Source organism: Rhinoraja longicauda, chromosome 1, assembly GCF_053455715.1.
Source record: "Rhinoraja longicauda isolate Sanriku21f chromosome 1, sRhiLon1.1, whole genome shotgun sequence".
NCBI lineage: Eukaryota > Metazoa > Chordata > Chondrichthyes > Rajiformes > Arhynchobatidae > Rhinoraja > Rhinoraja longicauda.
In genome coordinates, this window is record NC_135953.1 from 95247276 (window position 1) to 95267580 (window position 20305).

Here is a 20305-nt window from a genome sequence, read left to right on the forward strand (position 1 = left end):
AAACTGCCACAGCTGGTAGAGCCACTGCTTCATTGTGCCAGAGACCCAGATCAATTCTGACCTGAGGTGTTGTCTATGTGGAGTTTGCATGTTTTCCCTGTGATTGCTTGGGTTTCCTCTGAGTTGTCTGGTTTCTTCCCACATCCCAAAGACATGTGGGGCTGTAAGTTAATAGGCCTCTGTAAATTGCTCCTAAAATGGGATAACATAGAACTAGTGTGTTAACAGGTGATCCATGGTTGTGAGAGTGCATGTGGTGGGCTGAAGAGCCTGTTCCCATGTTTACCTTTCAGTCAATTCAAAAATTTCTCTAATACTCCTTAGCACTACACTTGTTAAAAATACTGTGGTAATGTCACTTCCAATCACCCTTTACACTTGCGTGCACCAACTGCGATGAGGGGTGAAGCTGAGCAGTCTTAAAATTATGGAAAATAGCAACACTGAAAAGGCCACCCAGTCCAACTGATGTTATGCTAATCCCTCTTTTCAGCTCTAAGAATACATCTTAACCCCTCTGTAATGTACTATATGTCCAAACACTTTCAAATGTGCTTTAAAGGTTCTGCCCCATCACTCTTTAAGGCAGTGAATTACAGACCTCCAACACCATATCTATGCAATTATTTCACCCTTCAATCCTCTCCAAATGTAACAATAATTTTACACTCTGCCCTTGACTATTGCTGCTTTGCCAGTATATCCTTCCTTTCTAATCTATCTATCTCCCATAATTTTATACTACCAAATTAAATCTCCCTCTTTTATTCTGAAGAGCTGGGCCAATCATTCCTAATTCGCAATAAGTAAAATTCTCCAGCCCTGGCAACACCTCACAAACCTTCTCTCGAGTAATTACATCTTTACTGTAGTGTTGTGTTCAGAGGTGTACACAGTTCTCTTACCCGTTGCCCAGCAGCAAATCATTGGCAGCAAATTCTGTGTTTACATACACATGGGTGGAAGCCCTGATATTGCTGAGCATGCGCAACACCAACAGTTCCCCTGGCAGCTTCCCCGCTGATATTTCCACACATTGAAAAGCTCCTTTAACTTTAGAGATGCAAGGAACTGCAGATGCCTGAATCTTGAGCAAAACGCAAAGTACTGGAGGAACTCAGAAGGGTCAGATAGCATCTGGGGGAGGAAATGGACAGGAGACATTTTCGTTCAGGTCCCAATCTAAAACATCATCTGTCCATTCCTTCCACGAATGTTGCCTGACCCACTGAGTTCCACCAGTTGCACTTTTTTTTCCAACTTTAAGGCTCATGGATCATTGGCCTGAATGTAACATCATGTAGGTGTAACTTTAATAAGTGTTATTGGATTCACCCTGACTCCCACAGGATGGATTCGTTTTAAAAATACCTCCTATATTATGCAAATAATCATAAATTCCATTCAAAATATTTGTGAGGAATAAATCAATTCCTGGCCAACTATTGTATTCCTGAATATGATTGTTTTGAGTTGAAAACTGTTAATGAAGGCCTCCTACCTCTTGATGGGTGACAAGCCCAATCATTTACAATAGGTGTTAGGCAGCTTACCAATGAAATTGGGTCCTGTACTGGCTGTAAGATCATGAACAGGTCTGCCTGTGGGTCATTCCAACACCAATCTGATCATTTGCATGCAGCATCTATTTTACATCTTCCAGCTTGCCACTTTGATGCAACTGAGCCAGCCACTAAATTTGACTTGAGCCACAAACACACACACAGTTAATGTGCAGATGAAATAGTCTGTCAATTTAGAAACATAGAAAGCAGGTGCAGGTGTAGGCCATTCGGCCCTTCAAGCCAGCATTGCCATTCAATATGATCATGGCTGATCATCCAGAATCAGCAGGAAAAAAAACTTCAGATGCTGGTTTAACTCGAAGGTAGACACAAAATGCTGGAGTAACTCAGTGGGTCAGGCAGCATCTCTGGAGAGAAGGAATGGGTATCCAGAATCAGTACTCTGCGCCTGCTTTTTCACTATATCCCTTGATTCCGTTAGCCCTAACTTACTGCCCATTTCATGCACAATGCGAAATCCTCGCCCCCATTACCTGTTACAAACAACCCACAATATGTTACAGGCATTGTTATGAAGAACAATACAAGATTTCTCCAGCAATTCTCCAGTCAGATCCAAATGAAACAGAAACTCCTTCATGACATCCGGACAGCTTTCCTCAGAATATAATGTTGGTAACTGAAAGCACACTGTTGTTAGTCGGAGTAGAGGTCACACTTATCTGTGCTTGTCACACACCCGCAGTAAGTCCCATTTGTGTCAGCTGTGAAAGTGGCTATTATTTATTCTCCTTGCAAGAATGAATTTCTCGCACCATGCAAAACCTTTTTGAAGCTGATAATTAATTAGATGGTTATCAAGAAGGCTTTTCACGAAACAGTACGCATCCAGATGCTTACATTAGCTGTGTGTACATTCACATTACAGGTAGCTCCAGCACTGTACCATATCAGCAATGTTAAGGTACCAGCTGGTAAAATTAAACATAATTATCTTTTGTTGGTGAACTGGAGAACTAGATCCAGGGGCAAAGCTTTAAGCATCGTGCTCCTCAGGTTTCTGCCAGTCTGTACATAACGTAACCCCATTCATTTGAAAGGACAATTGACCTTCATTGTAAAGCCAAATGCAGAGCTTGTTTTTATTTTACTTCATATTTTGATATTTTTAAATCGGTTTATATTTCCTATTATTTTTCTTTGAATAGTTTTTTAATTTTTCAGAGACTGTACTAAGGCCTTTTTCGTCAGTGAGTTAAAAGAGCTGGAGTGGGGCATCAGATTCCACAGCCTGAGGCCTAGCACCACCTTCCGTCCTGTGTCGCCTCACACAGTCCTGTGTTGCCTGGGACACAGGCCTTGAGTTTCATAGGTATTGCAGAGCCACAAAGGCTGAGTGCAGCTGCGAGATAAGCATGCAATTGAGTTTGAGTGATGGGCTGGATTCTGCATCATCTGACTCGTGTTTTTTGACCCCATGGTTCGTTGGTTCATTTGGTAGCTGAGTCTGATAAATCTTTATTGACAATGATTGCGAAAGGATTTGGGTAGCTTAACCAATAAAGTTATGGAGTCATTGAATCATCCAGCACAGAAATGGAACAGCAGTCAGCTCACCATATCCCTGCTAATCTTTGTTTGCCCATCTACACCTCCTCTGCACCCTCTCCAAAGCCTCCACATCTTTCCTATTATAGGACGACCAAAAGTGCATGCAATATTCCAAATGTGGCCTAACCAAAGTACAAGAGAACTGCAACCTGACTTCCTGACTCTTGTACTCAATGCCCCTAGCAAATGAAGGCAAGCATACCATGTGCCTTCTTTACCACCCCATCTACTTGTGTTGCCACCTTTAGTGGACTACATGCAGACGTGCAAGTTTGTAGGTTAACTGACATCTCTAAATTGCCCCTAGTGTGTAGGATGCAAAACTGGAACAACATAGAACCAGTGATCGTTGGTCGGCATGGACTTGGTGGGCCGAAAGGCCTGTTTCCACACTGTATCTCTAAACTAAACCTGTCCCTACATCTCCCCCTTCAGATCCATCCAGGAACTGCAGCAGGTGAGACAAGGGTTCACTTGTACCTCCTCTAACTTCATTTACTGAATTTGCTGCTCCCAATTTGGCTTCCTTTACATTGGCGAGACCGCGCATAGACTAGGCAACTGTTTCATCAAACACTTATGCCAATGTCTGCCAAGGCAATGCTGAATCTCCTTGTAGCTATCTGTGCTGCTAACCAACGTCCTAGAGAACTGCATCCTGAAGTTGCACCAAAAGACAGTAAAATGTCTGCTGTGAAGGCAATGGCTTCCTCTCTGAAGCGTATGAGTACTCCGAGCAGTGGGTCATTCAGGTCAGGCCCAGTTAACAGGACATCGTTAAGTGGCACTCCACCATACTGCATGCTGGAGTCAAACACAACTCAGATTTGCTTTGGCCTCTTTGTGTGATACACACCAAACATAGGTAAATATCACCGTTCTTCTCCCTCTAATCGTGCAGGAGCTAATTCTGCATGTCCATTCCGATATATCTTTTCCGTGAAGATGAGGAAGTGGTCTCTCATTTAGGTTTTTTTCTCAAAGTTGCATATGAGAGATTTGAGATGATTTAGTGCCTGAGGCCTGTTGGAGAGCCATCGGTGTGGATGTTTAAATGGTGGACATTTTCAAGCTGATATCGATTTGCATTTAATTACTCGTTATTATGATTGATATAGTTGATTGATCATTGTGAACTTTGTGAACTTCTTCACAGGAGCCTGCTGCAAGGTAATGCTCTGTGCAGAGAGTATAGGGTGCTGCTGGCTCTCCCATTGGCCCAATATCTTGCTTCCCTCTAGTGGTTTGTCTGTTAATTCAAGAGAGACAAGCAGTTTCCTGTAACTTTGCTGTGAAGAGCTTAGCACACGTACAAATCCAAACAGTGAATGCATGCAGCTATCATGGAGAATGCCCAGCCAAGCCTGAATGGTTTTCAATTTAATTATCTAGTGTTGCCATTCATTTTGACATTTCGGAGGCCATTTAAACTTTGTTGACATAGCATGGGGCGTAACTAGTAGACCTGCTGCTTCACAGTACCAGCAATCTTCGTTCAATCCCAGCGAGCAGCGTGGCCGGGAGTGTTCCCGGTGTGGACGTCGGCTGGAACCGCACCGCGAGGGCGAGGATGGACCTGTGAGCAACCGCCGAGAGCGGGGTGGGTTATGGAGGAGTGTGGAGGGTCATTGAGGAGTGAGGCGGGTCATTGAGGAGTGAGGCAAGTCATTGAGGAGTGAGGTGGGTCATCCAGGAGTGGGGCGGGTCGTCTATGTGTGAGGAAGGCGATCCGAAGCTCCCGGCAAGCTATGCAATGTCATCCAAGGACTCGGTGGCAGTGAGTGCTGGAGGTGGGGCAGGTTCGCGGTGAGTGCCGGAGGTGGGGCAGGTCCACAGTGAGTGCTGGAGGTCGGGCACGTTCACGGTGAGTGCCGGAGGTCGGGCAGGTTCGTGGTGAGTGCTGGATGTCGGGCAGGTTCGCGGTGAGTGCCGGTGGGGCAGGTTCACGGTGAGTGCCGGAGGTCGGGCAGGTTCGTGGTGAGTGCTGGAGGTGGGGCAGGTTCATGGTGAGTGCTGGAGGTCGGGCAGGTTCGCGGTGAGTGCCGGAGGTGTGGCAGGTCCACAGTGAGTGCTGGAGGTGGGGCAGGTCCACAGTGAGTGCTGGAGGTGGGGCAGGTCCACAGTGAGTGCTGGAGGTCGGGCACGTTCACGGTGAGTGCCGGAGGTGGGGCAGGTTCACGGTGAGTGCTGGAGGTCGGGCAGGTTCATGGTGAGTGCTGGAGGTCGGGCAGGTTCACGGTGAGTGCTGGAGGTCGGGCAGGTTCACGGTGAGTGCTGGAGGTGGGGCACGTTCACGGTGAGTGCTGGAGGTCGGGCAGGTTCACGGTGAGTGCTGGAGGTGGGGCACGTTCACGGTGAGTGCTGGAGGTCGGGCAGGTTCACGGTGAGTGCTGGAGGTGGGGCAGGTCCGTGATGAGTGCTGGAGGTGGGGCAGGTTCACGGTGAGTGCTGGAGGACGCACCACCGAGAGAATAAAGAGGGACCTGGAGTGGGGGAGCTGCCGAAAACAAAAAGGGACCATTGGGACTGCATCGAACACTTTGTAACTTTGTTGGCCCCCTCTATGTGGTGACTCTTTGCATACTTTGTTGTGTATGGTGTGCAAAACAAAGAAGTTCACTGTGACACGTCGCATGTGATAATCAAGTATCATTCATTCACCTCAGTGCTGTCACATTGGAGTCTGCACTCATTCCCACATTCCCAGGATTTGAGGGTTTTGAAGATTAATTTGCCATGGTAAATGTGCTCAAGTATAAAGTTGAGTGATATAATCTGAGAGGAGTTGATGGGATGTGGGGAGAATAAAATTGGATCAGTGCATATATAACTGCTATAAATTAGTGCTTCATGGACAGCGCACACCTTCAAAGCTCAGATGTCCAGACAAGAACCGCTTCTTCCCCACTGACATCTGACTTCTGAACCAAACACCACTTTCACACCCCTTTCACATAGGTGCTGCCAAGAACTCTCACTCTTAATCCAACCTGGAGAACAAGCTGGATGACCTGAGGGCAAGGATCAGATTCCAGAGGGACATAAAGAACTGTAACATCCTTTGTCTGACTGAAACATGGCTGACCCCGCTGGTGCCTGACCAGGTGATCTGCCCATCCGAGTCCTTCACTGTTTTCCGTGCGGACAGAACGGAAGAATCCGGGAAATCCAAGGGTGGAGGAGTTTGCTTCTTGACCAATAATAACTGGTGTAATCCTGGAAATATTAAGACGCTTTCTCGTTCCTGCTCGCCGGACCTGGAACATCTAACTATCTCATGCCGACCATTCTATCTACCCCGGGAGTTCAGCTCGGTGATCATCACAGCCGTCTATATCCCACTGCATGCGGACACCGACGTGGCACTGTCGACCCTACACGATGTGTTGTGTCAACACCGAAACAAGAACCCTGATGCGGCTGTGCTGGTGGCTGGAGACTTCAATAGGGGAAATCTCAAAAAGGTCATGCCCAACTTCTACCAACACATCACGTGTGTCACCAGGGGGGAAAGAACTTTGGACCACTGCTACACGCCGTTCAGGAAAGGCTACAAGGCCGTTTCTCTCCCTCCTTTTGGGAAATCTGACCATGCTGCCATTTTCCTGCTGCCGGAGTACAAACAACGGATAGTACGGGAAGCGACAGTGACGAGGGACGTAAAGCGGTGGGCTGACCATTCAGAGGCCATGCTGCAGGATGCACTGAGCGAAGTCGACTGGAACATGTTCCAAGCAAGTTCCAGAGACATAAATGAGTTTGCGGAAGCGGTTACGGACTTCATTGCCACAATAGCTGATACCATCATCCCCACGGTAAGGGTCAGTATCTTCCCTAACCAAAAACCCTGGGTGGACAGGTCTATTCGCGTGGCCTTGAATGCTCGCACCGCTGCTTACAACTCCGGTCTGGCATCCGGCAACTACGATCAGGCAAACGCCTCCGCTGTCACGCTGTGAAAACGGAGAGGATGAGACGGAGCTTCTTCCCACAGGCCATCAGGACTGTCAACTTTTATAACCCCAGAGACTAAATTTTTGTCGACACTAATAGTAACTTATTAACTTTATTTATATGCTGTAACTGTAATTCTTTTTGTGCACAACCCGCAGGCATTGCCACTTTCATTTCACTGCACATCGTGTATGTGTATGTGACAAATAAATTTGACTTGACTTGACTTGACTCATTAGGTTATTCTGTTATTGTAATTGTATTCTCTTATAGTTTGCACGAAACAGAATTTTGCACCAGAACTTATGCCAGTGGTGCAGCGGTAGACTTGCTGCCCAACAGTGCCAGAGACCCGGGTTCGACCCTGACTACGGGGGCTGTCTGCACAGAGTTTGTACGTTCTCCCCGTGACAACATGGGTTTTCTCCGGGTGCTCTGATTTCCTCCCAAATCCCAAAGACGAGCAGGTTTGTAGGTTGATTGGCTTCTGTAAATTGTTCCTAGAGTGTTGGATAAAACTAGGGAATGGGTGACCGTTGGTTGGCGTGGACTCAGTGAGCCGAAGGGCCTGTTTCAGCTCTGTATTTCTAAACTAAATGAAACCTTTCTGCTGATTTGCACTTTCCGTTGTTTTTATTGTTGTGGAAATTATAAAGGCAGCACTATCCGAGCAGACAGCCGTGGAAGATGAGATGTTGATGGTGCTGTGTGTCCACACGTTAACACCACTGGATCTTCAATAATTCAGAGTCATTGCAAAACTATTTTTAAGGGTTGGGTTGAATCCTATTCAGTTGAGTGTGAACAAATGAGGCTGTCATTCAGGAACCACTTAGACATTTCATCTCATGATTTCCAGAAGTGGCCATTGAAAGCAAACTATAAGAGACATCATGACTGAATTATTCCTTCAATAGTCCATGCTTATGATAATTGGTGTAATATTTACTCCAATGGAACTACCCTTTTGATAAGTACTAACTCACTGAGAAACAGCTTGGTGCTGGTAAATCATTCATCATGCACAGTGTTAAATTAAAATGTATAATTTAGAAAATGTTCTCCTTCGGTAAAGGTCCACATTACCTGCTTACAGATTGTTTATCACGGGACAAGCTTGGAATGCCCCAGTACCATAATCATAAAGATGCTGGTGTTTCACTGCTATTTTACGTGAAATAATAATTTCACTGGAATCAGTGTCAAAGTATCGCTCAATACGTTTAAAAATCTTGCAATTCAGTTACTCATCTCCAATATTATGATATCTGAAATATAGATTTTTAGATTTGGAGATACAGTGCAGAAACAGGCCCTTCGGCCCACCGGGTCCGCGCCACCCAGCGATCCCCGCACATTTACACTATCCTACACCCACTAGGGACAATTTTTACATTTACCAAGCCAATTAACCTACATACCTGTACGTCTTTGGAATATACAGCGGATGCGTATTTGTACCTGTCATCTCTTAAAGTTTACAGTCAGCTGAATGATTGCAAAGTATGAAGTACAGAGCCGTTGTTCTTCAGGCCTGAGGGGGAAGACACCTAGTGCTCCTGTCTTCCTTCTACACTGGAGAATTGCTCCCCCAGCTGATAAGACGATAGAATGTAAAAATAAATAAATTACAGGTATTTTATCAATTGTAAATTAACTGGTACTAAGAGCTTTTCCAAAGCTCACTAGTTTGAGAAGTTTTACTACAAATGTTTGTCAAGGTGGGAATCCAAATTCTCACCTCCACACCTGCACAAGTCTCTGAATGCCTTTTTTTATGTTGGAGATTTTAAGAATTATGAGGTACAGTAAACCTTCATTTTAAGATCATTTCAGATAGAGCAGACAGACCTGCCGATCCACCTCCGGCTCGCCCACCTACGGAGCCCCGACTTCCAATGCCAGCCCTAACTCACAAGGAGCGCCAGCGAGCCCTTCTGCACCCACCACATGGTCCAGTGATACGGCTGTTGTTGTGGCTCACGTTGTAGCCCCTGGAGACAGCACTTACTTCAGGCCGCCGCCAACGACAGGGCACACTCGGTTACCGGGGGGTCCCTCTCCTCGCACCTGCTGCTGCTTCTTGTTGTCGGTGGTGACTTTGTCCGCTCTCCAGTCGACCGCCGCTACTTCCTCCTCCTTCCCCTCAGAGTCGCCAAAATCCTCCACTTTGGGTGAGAGAGCAGGGAGCCCCACGGTGACCGAACGCGTCCTGTCGGTGGTGGCGGCCTGAATAAAGCGCTGTCCCCAGTGGCTACAACGTGAGCTGCAACAATAGTCGCGTTAACCAGTGAAGAAGGGCTCGCTTGTGCAGACCAGAGACACCATCGCCTAGTTTTAAGATAAAATGGCACGAAGTGCTGTATAAACTCAGCAGATTGGGCAGAGCAGTTGCCACATCCAGCTGTGATGCATCTCAGTAGGATTCTTTCTATGAGAAAAAAGCTGGTTATTTCAATTCAGTTTAGTTTATTGTCACATGTACCGAGGTACAGTGAAAAGCTATTTGTTGCATGCTATCCAGTCAGCGGAAAGACAATACATGATTACAATCAAGCCATTCACAGCATACAGATACATGATAAGGGAATAATGTTTAGTGCAATTTGAATTAGATGTTGAGTCCTGAGGGCTGCAATATGCAGATTGTTCCATGAGCTCACAATTGTCATCAGTAGACTAGTGTAGGAAACCAGAGAAATTGGGAAGGTATTACATAGTCCTTTCAGAAGACAGGATAGAACATAAAGTAACACAGTGTGGGCCAAATATGATGCCATTTAAATTTCCTCTCCCTGCACAAGATCCATTCCTATCCATGTGGGATAAGAAGGAACTGTAGCATTCAAACCATCTTGAGATGTAACCATATTGGATCTTGTGTTGGGGAACAAACATGGCCATGCGACTGATGTTTCAGTGGAAGAGTATTCTGGGAACTGATCACTTTATAAGATAAGTTATGAATAAAGATAAGTCTGGACCTTGGGGAAAAATAACAAATTGGGGAAAAGCAGATTACAACATTATTAGGCTGGAGCTTGGGAGAGTAAATTGGGAGCAGCTGTTATTCAATAAATCCACAGCAGACACATGGGAATCATTAGTTAAAATCCAGCTAATCAGAGTTCAGGACCTGCATGTTCCTGTAAGGAGGGAAGATAAGGTCAGGTAAGGGACCCATGGATGACTAGGGAAATTATAAATTTGGATAAAAAGATAAAGGTATGGCGAGTCCGGAAACTTGTTCTTTGTTGAAGAAGTTTATTGCGACAGCAATATTCGATTACAAAGGTTTCTTAACAAGATAACGGACAACCATCAAAAACTCACAGTCTTCTTCGAAGACGTCTCCGAACTAACTCTTTTCGGGCGCCAAAAGCGCACATGACAACGCTGTCCAATCAGCGATGTCGCTCTCTGGACCAATCCCTATGGTCGCGCCCACACGTGACCTTGCTGGCCAATCTGAGGGTTCGACGACCAGGACCACTCTCTATGGTCGCTACATGACCCCCCCCAGAACCCGAGGTACGGAACCTAGCAGGGAGCCGGATTTCGCGACCAGAACGAGTAAGGAGAGGGGCAGCCTGAACCACAGGAGCAGGGGATTCCGGACTTGGTGGAAAAGCCAGAGCGGGGGGTCCTGGACTGATCGGAACTGCCGGAGGCCGGCCTCTCCTAGGTGGTTGGCCGACCAGGACTGGTTGGTCCGGATCCAAGTGTGCAGGTTTGAGCCTGGACACCGAGACGAGCTCACTCCTGCCGCCCACGTCTAAGGTGAAAGTAACCGTCCCCTTACGCAAAACCCGGAACGGCCCTTCATAGACCCTCTGCAACGGGGCACGATGGGAATCCTTTCGCAAAAATACAAACTCACAGTCCTTCAGGGAAGGCGGTTCGTGTACCATGGGACACCCATGACGTGAAGTCGGAACTGGGGCCAGGGAACCCACCCGTGCCCGGAGCGATGCTAAGACTGATGGGACTAGAGGCAGCTGGTCGGAGGGGTCCGGAAGCAAATCCCCGGGTACTCGAAGTGGCGAGCCATATACTAGCTCCGCGGACGAAGCACCGAGATCTTGCTTAGGAGCAGTCCGGATGCCCAGAAGGACACAGGGGAGTTGGTCTACCCAGTCCGGGCCTTCAAGCCTCGCACTGAGGGCCGCCTTGAGTTGACGGTGGAACCTCTCCACAAGCCCATTAGCCTGGGGGTGGTACGCTGTAGTGTGTTGTAACCGGGAACCGTACAGCTCGGCTAGCGTGGCCCAGAGGGACGAAGTGAACTGCGGCCCCCTGTCGGTGGTAATAACCGCCGGAACCCCGAAACGTGCTACCCAATGGAGGGCCAAAGTCCTGGCACAAGAGGCTGCCGAGATATCGGACAATGGGAAAGCCTCTGGCCACCGGGTGAACCGATCCACCACCGTGAGGAGATGGGTGTAGCCCCGGGAGGAAGGCAAGGGCCCGACTAAATCCACGTGAATGTGGAAAAAACGAACTGCTGGGACCTCAAACTCCTGTACGGGGGGCTGGACATGGCGCTGGACTTTAGCGGTCTGGCAGGGAACGCAGGAAAGTGCCCAACCAGCTACCTGTTTACGCAGGCCATGCCAGACAAACCGAGCGGCTACTAACGCAGAGGTGGAGCGGATGGACGGGTGCGCCAGCCCGTGAATGGCATCGAAAACCCGGCGCTGAAGGGAGGGCGGCACTACCGGCCTGGGACGGGGAAGGGAAACATCACACCAGACTTTTGTGCCTTCCGACCCGCAGGCTACCTGAGCCAACTTCAACCCCGAAGTGGTGGACTGGTATGCCGAGGCGGTATCCGCCAGAAGCTGTGCCTCCGCAAGCTCCTGGGGATCCACCTCGCAGTCCACCGCCGAAATGGGGGAACAAGCAGGCCTAGACAGGGCGTCAGCAACGGCATTAAGCTTACCCGCAACATGACGGACATCGGTGGTAAATTCGGAGATGGCAGTCAGGTGCCGCTGCTGGCGGGCCGACCATGGGTCAGACAATTTGAAAAATGCAAATGTTAATGGTTTATGGTCCGTAAAGGCCACAAATGGGCGGCCCTCAAGGAAATACCTGAAATGACGAACAGCTAAATAGAGGGCCAGAAGCTCTCGGTCAAATGCGCTATACTTCAGCTCAGCCGAATTCAGTTGCCGGCTGAAAAACGCCAAGGGCTGCCAAAGGCCACCGACCTGCTGCTCCAAAACCCCACCCACCGCCACGTCAGACGCATCAACCGTCAGGGCCGTGGGGGCGGAGGCGCTCGGGTGGACCAACATGGTGGCGTCTGCCAAGGCTGCCTTAGCTGCTGTAAAAGCCGACTCTGCGGCCGGGGACCATATCAACTCTACCGGTTTACCCGCAAGGCACTGGAAGAGCGGGCGCATGACCCGCGCAGCTGCCGGAACGAACCTATGGTAGAAGTTAACCATACCTACGAACTCCTGCAGCCCTTTTACTGTGGTGGGCCTGGGGAATGCCCGGATAGCCTCCACCTTCTCGGGCAAAGGGGTGGCGCCAGCAAGGGTGATTCTGTGCCCTAGAAAATCGAGAGAAGGAAGGCCGAATTGACACTTGGAGGGTTGGATAATGAGCCCGTGGTCTTGGAGCCGCTGGAACACAGTCCGCAAGTGGACCTGGTGTTCCTGCACTGAGGGGCTGGCGACCAGGATGTCGTCTAAATAAATAAACACAAAGGGTAAACCTCGACCCACACGGTCCATCAGTCGCTGGAAAGCCTGTGCCGCGTTCTTTAAACCGAAAGGCATGCGCAACCATTCGAACAACCCGAACGGAGTGATCATGGCAGTTTTTTGTATGTCCTCCGGCCGCACGGGAATCTGGTGGTATCCTCGCACCAAATCGATCTTGGAGAACACCACCGCTCCTTCCAGCCCAGACGAAAAGTCCTGCAGGTGCGGTATGGGGTAGCGATCAGCCGTGGTGACAGCATTGAGACGCCGATAATCGCCACATGGTCTCCACCCCCCAGATGCCTTGGAGACCATATGCAACGGCGAGGCCCACGGGCTGTCGGACTGACGGACAATGCCCATTTCCTCCATCTTCCTAAATTCCGCCCGCGCCACCACCAGTTTGTCGGGCGGTAGTCTCCTGGCCCGAGCGAAAACGGGAGGGCCCTCGGTGCGAATGTGGTGGACCACGCCGTGCTTGGCCGAAGGGGCGTCAAAACGCTGGATGAGCAGCTCTGGAAACTCCGCCAGGACCTCAGCATACGAGACGACGGCCTGGACAGTAGGGCTGGGCGGGGAGGCGATTGTCGGAGCGACGGGCTCCTCGCTGGCGGAGGGTCGGAGGTCGTTACCGCGGACATCAGGGACCAGTGAAAAGGCCCAGAGAAAATCTGCGCCTAGGATCGCTTGTCTGACGTCTGCTATAATGAATGGCCATTCATACGTGCGGAGGCCTAAAACCAGGGACATTTTCCGCGTACCATATGTGCGGATGGGGCTGCCATTAACCGCGATGAGGGTAGGACCTGTCTTACCCGATGTGGTCTCAAGGTCGGTCGGTGGCACTATACTGACAATGGCTCCCGTGTCCACCAAAAATTCTGTGTCCGTGAATCGATCTCGGACGTAGAGGCGTCGGTTCTGGCCAATCGCAACTGCCCCTATGTACGATCGGCCGAGGCATTTCCCGCGAAAGTACAAGGTGAGCGGCAGTTGCGGGATTCTCTACCCCATCGTAGATGATAATAGCACCAGCCGCGCTTGTGCGGATCTTTTTGCCGGGCTTTTGGAGGACTGGCGGGAGACGCGGCGCCATCTTGATGTCGCTGTGGCGTGGTCGCTGATGTCGAGACCTTGTTGATCGAACCGCTTCCCTTCGATTTGGCCGCCATGAGCGCATCAGCTTTTTCTGCATATGCTTCGGGGTCCTTAAAAGAACAATCCGTGAGCAGAAGTCTGACATCTTCGGGAAGCTTCTCTCGGAATGCCTGCTCGAACATGAGGCAATCCGTATGTTCACCGGCTAGCGTCATCATCTCGGCCATGAGAACGGACGGCAGTCGATCTCCGAGATCCGGTAGGTGCAGAAGTTTTTTAGCGCGATCATGCCTATGGAACCCGAAGGTTCGTAGTAACAGTGCCTTCATGGCCTCGTACTTGCTTTCCGCAGGAGGATTTACGATGAACCGCATCACGCGTGTGGTCGTCTCCGGCGATAGAGCGCTGACGAGGTAGTAATATTTCGTCGCGTCTGTCGATATGTTTCTTAAATGAAACTGGGCTTCGGTGTGGACAAACCAAGATTGTGGTTGATGTGTCCAAAATGACGGAAGGTGGACGCTTACTGCGCTTAACTCCGGTGTGCCATGCGCAGCAGTCAACAACGGGGCGTCGTGTTCGCTCATAGTCGGTGATCGCCCAGATCACGTCGGGGTCACCAATATGGCGAGTCCGGAAACTTGTTCTTTGTTGAAGAAGTTTATTGCGACAGCAATATTCGATTACAAAGGTTTCTTAACAAGATAACGGACAACCATCAAAAACTCACAGTCTTCTTCAAAGACGTCTCCGAACTAACTCTTTTCGGGCGCCAAAAGCGCACATGACAACGCTGTCCAATCAGCGATGTCGCTCTCTGGACCAATCCCTACGGTCGCGCCCACACGTGACCTTGCTGACCAATCTGAGGGTTCGACGACCAGGACCACTCTCTATGGTCGCTACAAAGGAAGCATTTTTAAGCTTAGGAAGATGAAATCAGACAGGGCCTTTAAGGAATATAAAGCAAGCAGGAAGAACTCAAGCAGGTAGTTAAAGAGTCAACAAGCCTCATGAAATGTAATTTGCAAGTCAGACTTACAAAAATCCAACAGGGAAAAGGTGGGACCACTCAGGGATAAAATGAGTAATTTATGCTCTAAGTCAGAAGATGTAGATGAGAAACTTTGAGGACTTTGCATCTGTATTCACCAAGGAGAAGGCCTGGTTAGCTAGCAACAAAAGCTTTTCACTGTATCTTAGTACAAAAGGCAATAAACTATACTGAACTGAACTGGAATGAGTACAGTGAGAACAGCGTTGAGTACAATAATATGCTCTGGCAGAACGACGTGTTGTTGGGTCCTTTGAACCAGCATAGTTTCTCAGGGCCTAATGGGATCTATCCCCAGTTATTGAGATATGCAAGTGAGGAGATTGCAGGGGTCTTGATGAAGATCATGGTATCCTTTCTAGCCACAGCTTAGGTCCCAAAGGTCTGGAGAGTAGTCTTTGTTGTTCCTTTGTTTAAGTAGGGAAGTAGAGATAATCCCAGAAATTATAGGCCAGTGAGCCCACATCAGTGGAAAAAAAGCTATTGCAGTGGATTCTTTAGGATAAGATTTATTTGTCTTCGAAAGAGAATGGGATAAATAGGGAACATCAACATGGCTTTGACAGCAGCAGGTCACGTTTTACTAATCTGATTGTGGTTTTGGAGATAATGAAGGTGATTGATGAGACTGGGACAGTGGATTTTAGTAAGTCATTTGATAAAGTCCCTCAAGGTAGGATGATCCCGAAGATTAAAATGCATGGACCCACAGTAACTTGCGGTTTGAATTCAGAACCAGTTTACCCAAAGGCAAACACAGCGTAGTGGTGGAAGGGTGTTATTCTGCCTGGAGATCTGTGACCACTACAACATGGTTGTAAATGTAGATAGGTTAGTTATTGAGTTTGCAGAATTGTGGACAATGAAGGAAGCTGTCAATGGATAAACCAAGATATAGACAAGTTGCAGATATTGGTGGAGAAATGGTAGATGGAGTTTAATCCGAGCACACTTTGGGAAGGTGAATGCAAGGGGAAGCTAATGACAAAGGGCGGATGCAGAAGAGTTTAATCAGAATGCTACCTGGATTGGAGGCTGCTCGGTTTAAGGAGAGGTTAGACAAACTTAAATTGTTTTCGTTGGAGTGTTGAAGGTTGAGGAGAGACCAGATAGAAGTATATTAAATTATAGGAGGCATAGATAAGGTAGAGAGTCCCGCGGTCAGGCTGTTGAAGTTGCCACGTCGGGGCGGTCGGGGCTCCCGACATTGAAGCCCCCGCCGGGCGGAGAAAATCCCGCGGCCTATTCCAGGCCGCGCCGGACGGTGAGCGGAGTCAGGGGGTATGGGGAGAAGGCAGGAACGGGGTACTGATTGAGAATGATCAGCCATGATCATATTGAATGGCGGTGCTGGCTCGAAGGGCCGAATGGCCTCCTCCTGCACCTATTGTCCTTTATCTATTGTCTATAGTAAGATGATGCTATATTTTTAGGCAAATTTATGTTAAAAAAATGCTACCTGAAGGAAGGAAGTAACCTTAAATCAAATCCCTCGTCTGTATGACCTTAAAACTGGTATTATCTGTTTCCTAAAATAAAAATCAACATTGGCAAGAGAAAAAAACAACTTGAAAGGGAAGTGAAAGCATTTTAATCAGATTTGTTTCGTTTCACCACGTTGCCTTTCAAGTGCTAGAGTGCTGCTTGCCAATGTCACAGCAGTGAACTGTGCTTCAAAAAGTAATTAATTGGCTTTCAGGTGTTTGGTGAGATGCGATAAGTGCAAGTTCCTTCCTTCTAATAATGAAAGAAGGAAAGGGGAAATCTTCAAAGCTATTAATGCATGTGTTAATTACAGTTAAATCTCTGTGCCTAAGGGAAGCCAACTTCTTTTCATCAATGCATTGCAACTTCTTGATGCAATGTGTTCTGCAGGCATCACCCACTCTCCAGTATTGTTCCCAAATGCGTGTTCTTTTCAAGCATTGAACCAAATTAGTGTCTCTGCCTCTGTCTCAGGCTTACATTAAGCTATTTAACAGCGATTGGGACTTGAGACTGATCTACATGTCTTGATTTAGCTACCCAGTAGATTCATTTGTTTAGCCACTGGAATAGATGAAAATAAGCAGACCAGTGAAAGTGCTTCAACCTGCTGCTTCTATCCTTCATTTCATATCTCTGCGTTCTGATGCAGTTCACTGGGACATTGCTTACTGCTTTAATATTTATTAAATAACTTCAAAATTCATTTGTCTCAGCCTGATCTCTTGAGAGTTTCATGCCATGATTGAAACAGAAATTTTACTGTTCCACAGAGAAATGATAAATGACCCACAGTGATGTTTGTATTAGATGGTATAAAGTTTTATTGCAGTTAAATCTGACTTTAACAGTGGCTCTGAAATAAACTTGGCATAATAAAGAAAAGGTTTACGGAGAATGATGAAGTATGTTAATTCTGTGTAGAATTCATGTGAGAAGGCCAACGACTGCTTTCTTTCAGCCTTGCTCTCCTGCAAGCTTTGCCAATCTCAGCTGTCACCCCAGCAGGTACCTGGCAACGGCAATACCCACACCATCATGAGCCCATCTTTGAAGTCTATCAGTTATGCAGGGCAGCAAAAGCTAGGATAGCTTACCAATGACACAGAAACCATCACCAGGACAAGAAGATATTTTCCTCATCTGCACCCCCATTCCGCATCCCAACCACTTTGTTTAGTTTAGAGATACAGCGCAGAAACAGGCCCTTCGGCCCACCAAGTCCGCACTGACCAGCGATCCCCGCACATTAACACTATCCTACACACACCAGGGACAATTTTATATTTATACCAAGCGACTTAACCTACAAACCTGTACGTCTTTGGAGTGTGGGAGGAAGCCGAAGATCTCGGAGAAAACCCATGCAGATCACGGGGAGAACGTGCAAACTCCGTACAGACTGCACCTGCAGTCGGGATCGAACCTGTGTGTCTGGCGCTGTAAGCGCTGTAAGGCAGCAACTCTACCCCAGCGCCACTGTGCCCACCTCATAAGGGGACCAAAAAAATAATGATGGCAAAAAATTCCAGGTGAGACCAAACGTTTTGATCATGGATGGACCCAAGGTAATTCACAATGTGGAAATCAATTTTCAAAGTTCCATTCTTTCCAAGATCATCGTTTAAGCCAAATGGGTGATCTATATCCCCTGGCCCTGGTGAGAAACCTGCAGCCTGGCTCAACATCCAAAGTATCCAGACGCCACTGGATCTCCTGAGGCCACACAGCGCCAATATCTACGTGGCCAGCAAACTGCGAGCCTCAATGGATATTTATGGTTAGTGCATTGAAGGGTTGTCCACTGTTTTGATTCCTTATATGCCCTTATATACAGCTTTTTTCCTACAGCGTCCGGGCCTACAGCGCCCCACGGGGCTAATACGGGACAAGAGCGGTCCCGTACGGGACAAACCAATTTAGCCCAAAATACGGGATGTCCCGGCTAATACGGGACAGTTGGCAACCCTAGGTGCAAGTGAACCTCTGCCGCACCTGAAAAGACTGTCAGGGTCCTTGGATGGAGTCGAAGGGGGAGGTAAAGGGACAGGTATTGCATCTCCTTCCAATGTTGTCGGAACCTATAGTCCGGGGTGGGTCTGATTTAGCACCATAGCTTTGACCCTCCTTCACCACCACCTCTAAGTTGCAACAAGAACATTGATACTAAATCCTAATTCCACACTGAAAAGTCCCCCATCTCTGTCTAAATTTAACAGGCTCCATAAGTTATTTTCTGCAAAGAACAGTCTTAAAATACCATGTTGGCAACTCCCACATTGTGCAGCAGCTGCCTAATGTGCCATGATTACGTTGCTTTATTTGCTACTTTGTTTTGTTTCATTTTGTTCAGTTACATTTCAGCGCACAAACCCAGAACACTCTGCACCATTAATCACACCAGGGAAACATGTGACTTGCTCGCGTGTTTCTGCTATTTTCACTTACATAGATACATAGAAAATAGGTGCAGGAGTAGGCCTTTCGGCCCTTCGAGCCGGCACCGTCATTCAATGTGATCATGGCTGATCATCCACAATCAGTACCCCGTACCTGCCTTCTCCCCATATCCCTTGATTCCACTAGCCCTAAGAGCTCTATCTAACTCTCTTTTGAATGCATACAATCAGTCGGCCTCCACTGCCTTCTGAGGCAGAGAATTCCACAAATTCACAACTCTCTGGGTGAAAAAGTTTTTCCTCATCTCAGTTCTAAATGGCCAACTCCTTATTCTTAAACTGTGGCCCATGGTTCTGGACTGCCCCAACATCAGGAACATGTTTCCTACATCTAGCTTGTCCAATCCATTAATAATTCAATAGCAAGAATGTCCTTCCTCAAATTAAGAGACCAAAACTGCACACAATAATCCAGGTATGGTCTCACCAGGATTCTGTACAATTGCAGAAGGACCTCTGTACTCCAATACTGAACTCCTCTCATTATGAAGGCCAACATGCCATTAGCTTTTTTCACTGCCTGCTGTACCTGCATGCTTACTTTCAGTGACTGATGTACAAGCACACCCAGATCTCGTTGCACCTCCCCTTCTCCTAATCTGACACCATTCAGATAATAATCTGTCTTCCTGTTCTTCCACCAAAGTGGATAACCTCACATTTATCCACATTATACTGCATCGGCCATGCATCTGCCCACTCACCCAACCTGTCCAAGTCACCCTGCATCCAAGTCATAGCATCCTCTTCACAGATCACACTGCCATCCAGCTTTGCCGCATCTGCAAATTTGCTAGTGTTACTTTTAATTCCATCATCTAAATCATTAATATATATTGTGAAGAGCTGTGGTCCTAGCACTGAGCATTGTGGCACCCCAATAGTCACTACCTGACATTCTGAAAGGAAACCGTTAATTCCTACTCTTTGTTTCCTGTCTGCCAACCAATTTTTTATCCATGTCAATACCCTACCCCCAATACCCTACCCCCAATACCATGTGCTCTAATTTTGCCCACTAATCTCCTGTGTGGGACCTTATCAAAAGCTTGCTGAAAGTCCAGATACATTACATCCATTGGCTCTCCCTTGTCCATTTTACTTGTAACTTCCTCAAAAATTTCCAGAAGATTAGTCCACCAAAATTTTCCCTTCGTAAATCCATGCTGACTAGGACCGATCCTGTTACTGGTATCCAAATGTGCCACTATTACATCTTTAATAATTGACTCCAGCAACTTCCCCACCGCCAATGTCAGGCTAACTGGTCTATAATTCTCTGCTTTCTCTCTCCCTCCTTTCTTAAAAAGTGGGATAAAATTAGCTACCCTCCAATCCACAGGAATTGTTCCAGAATCTATAGAACATTGGAAAATGATCACCAATACGTCCACGATTTCTAGA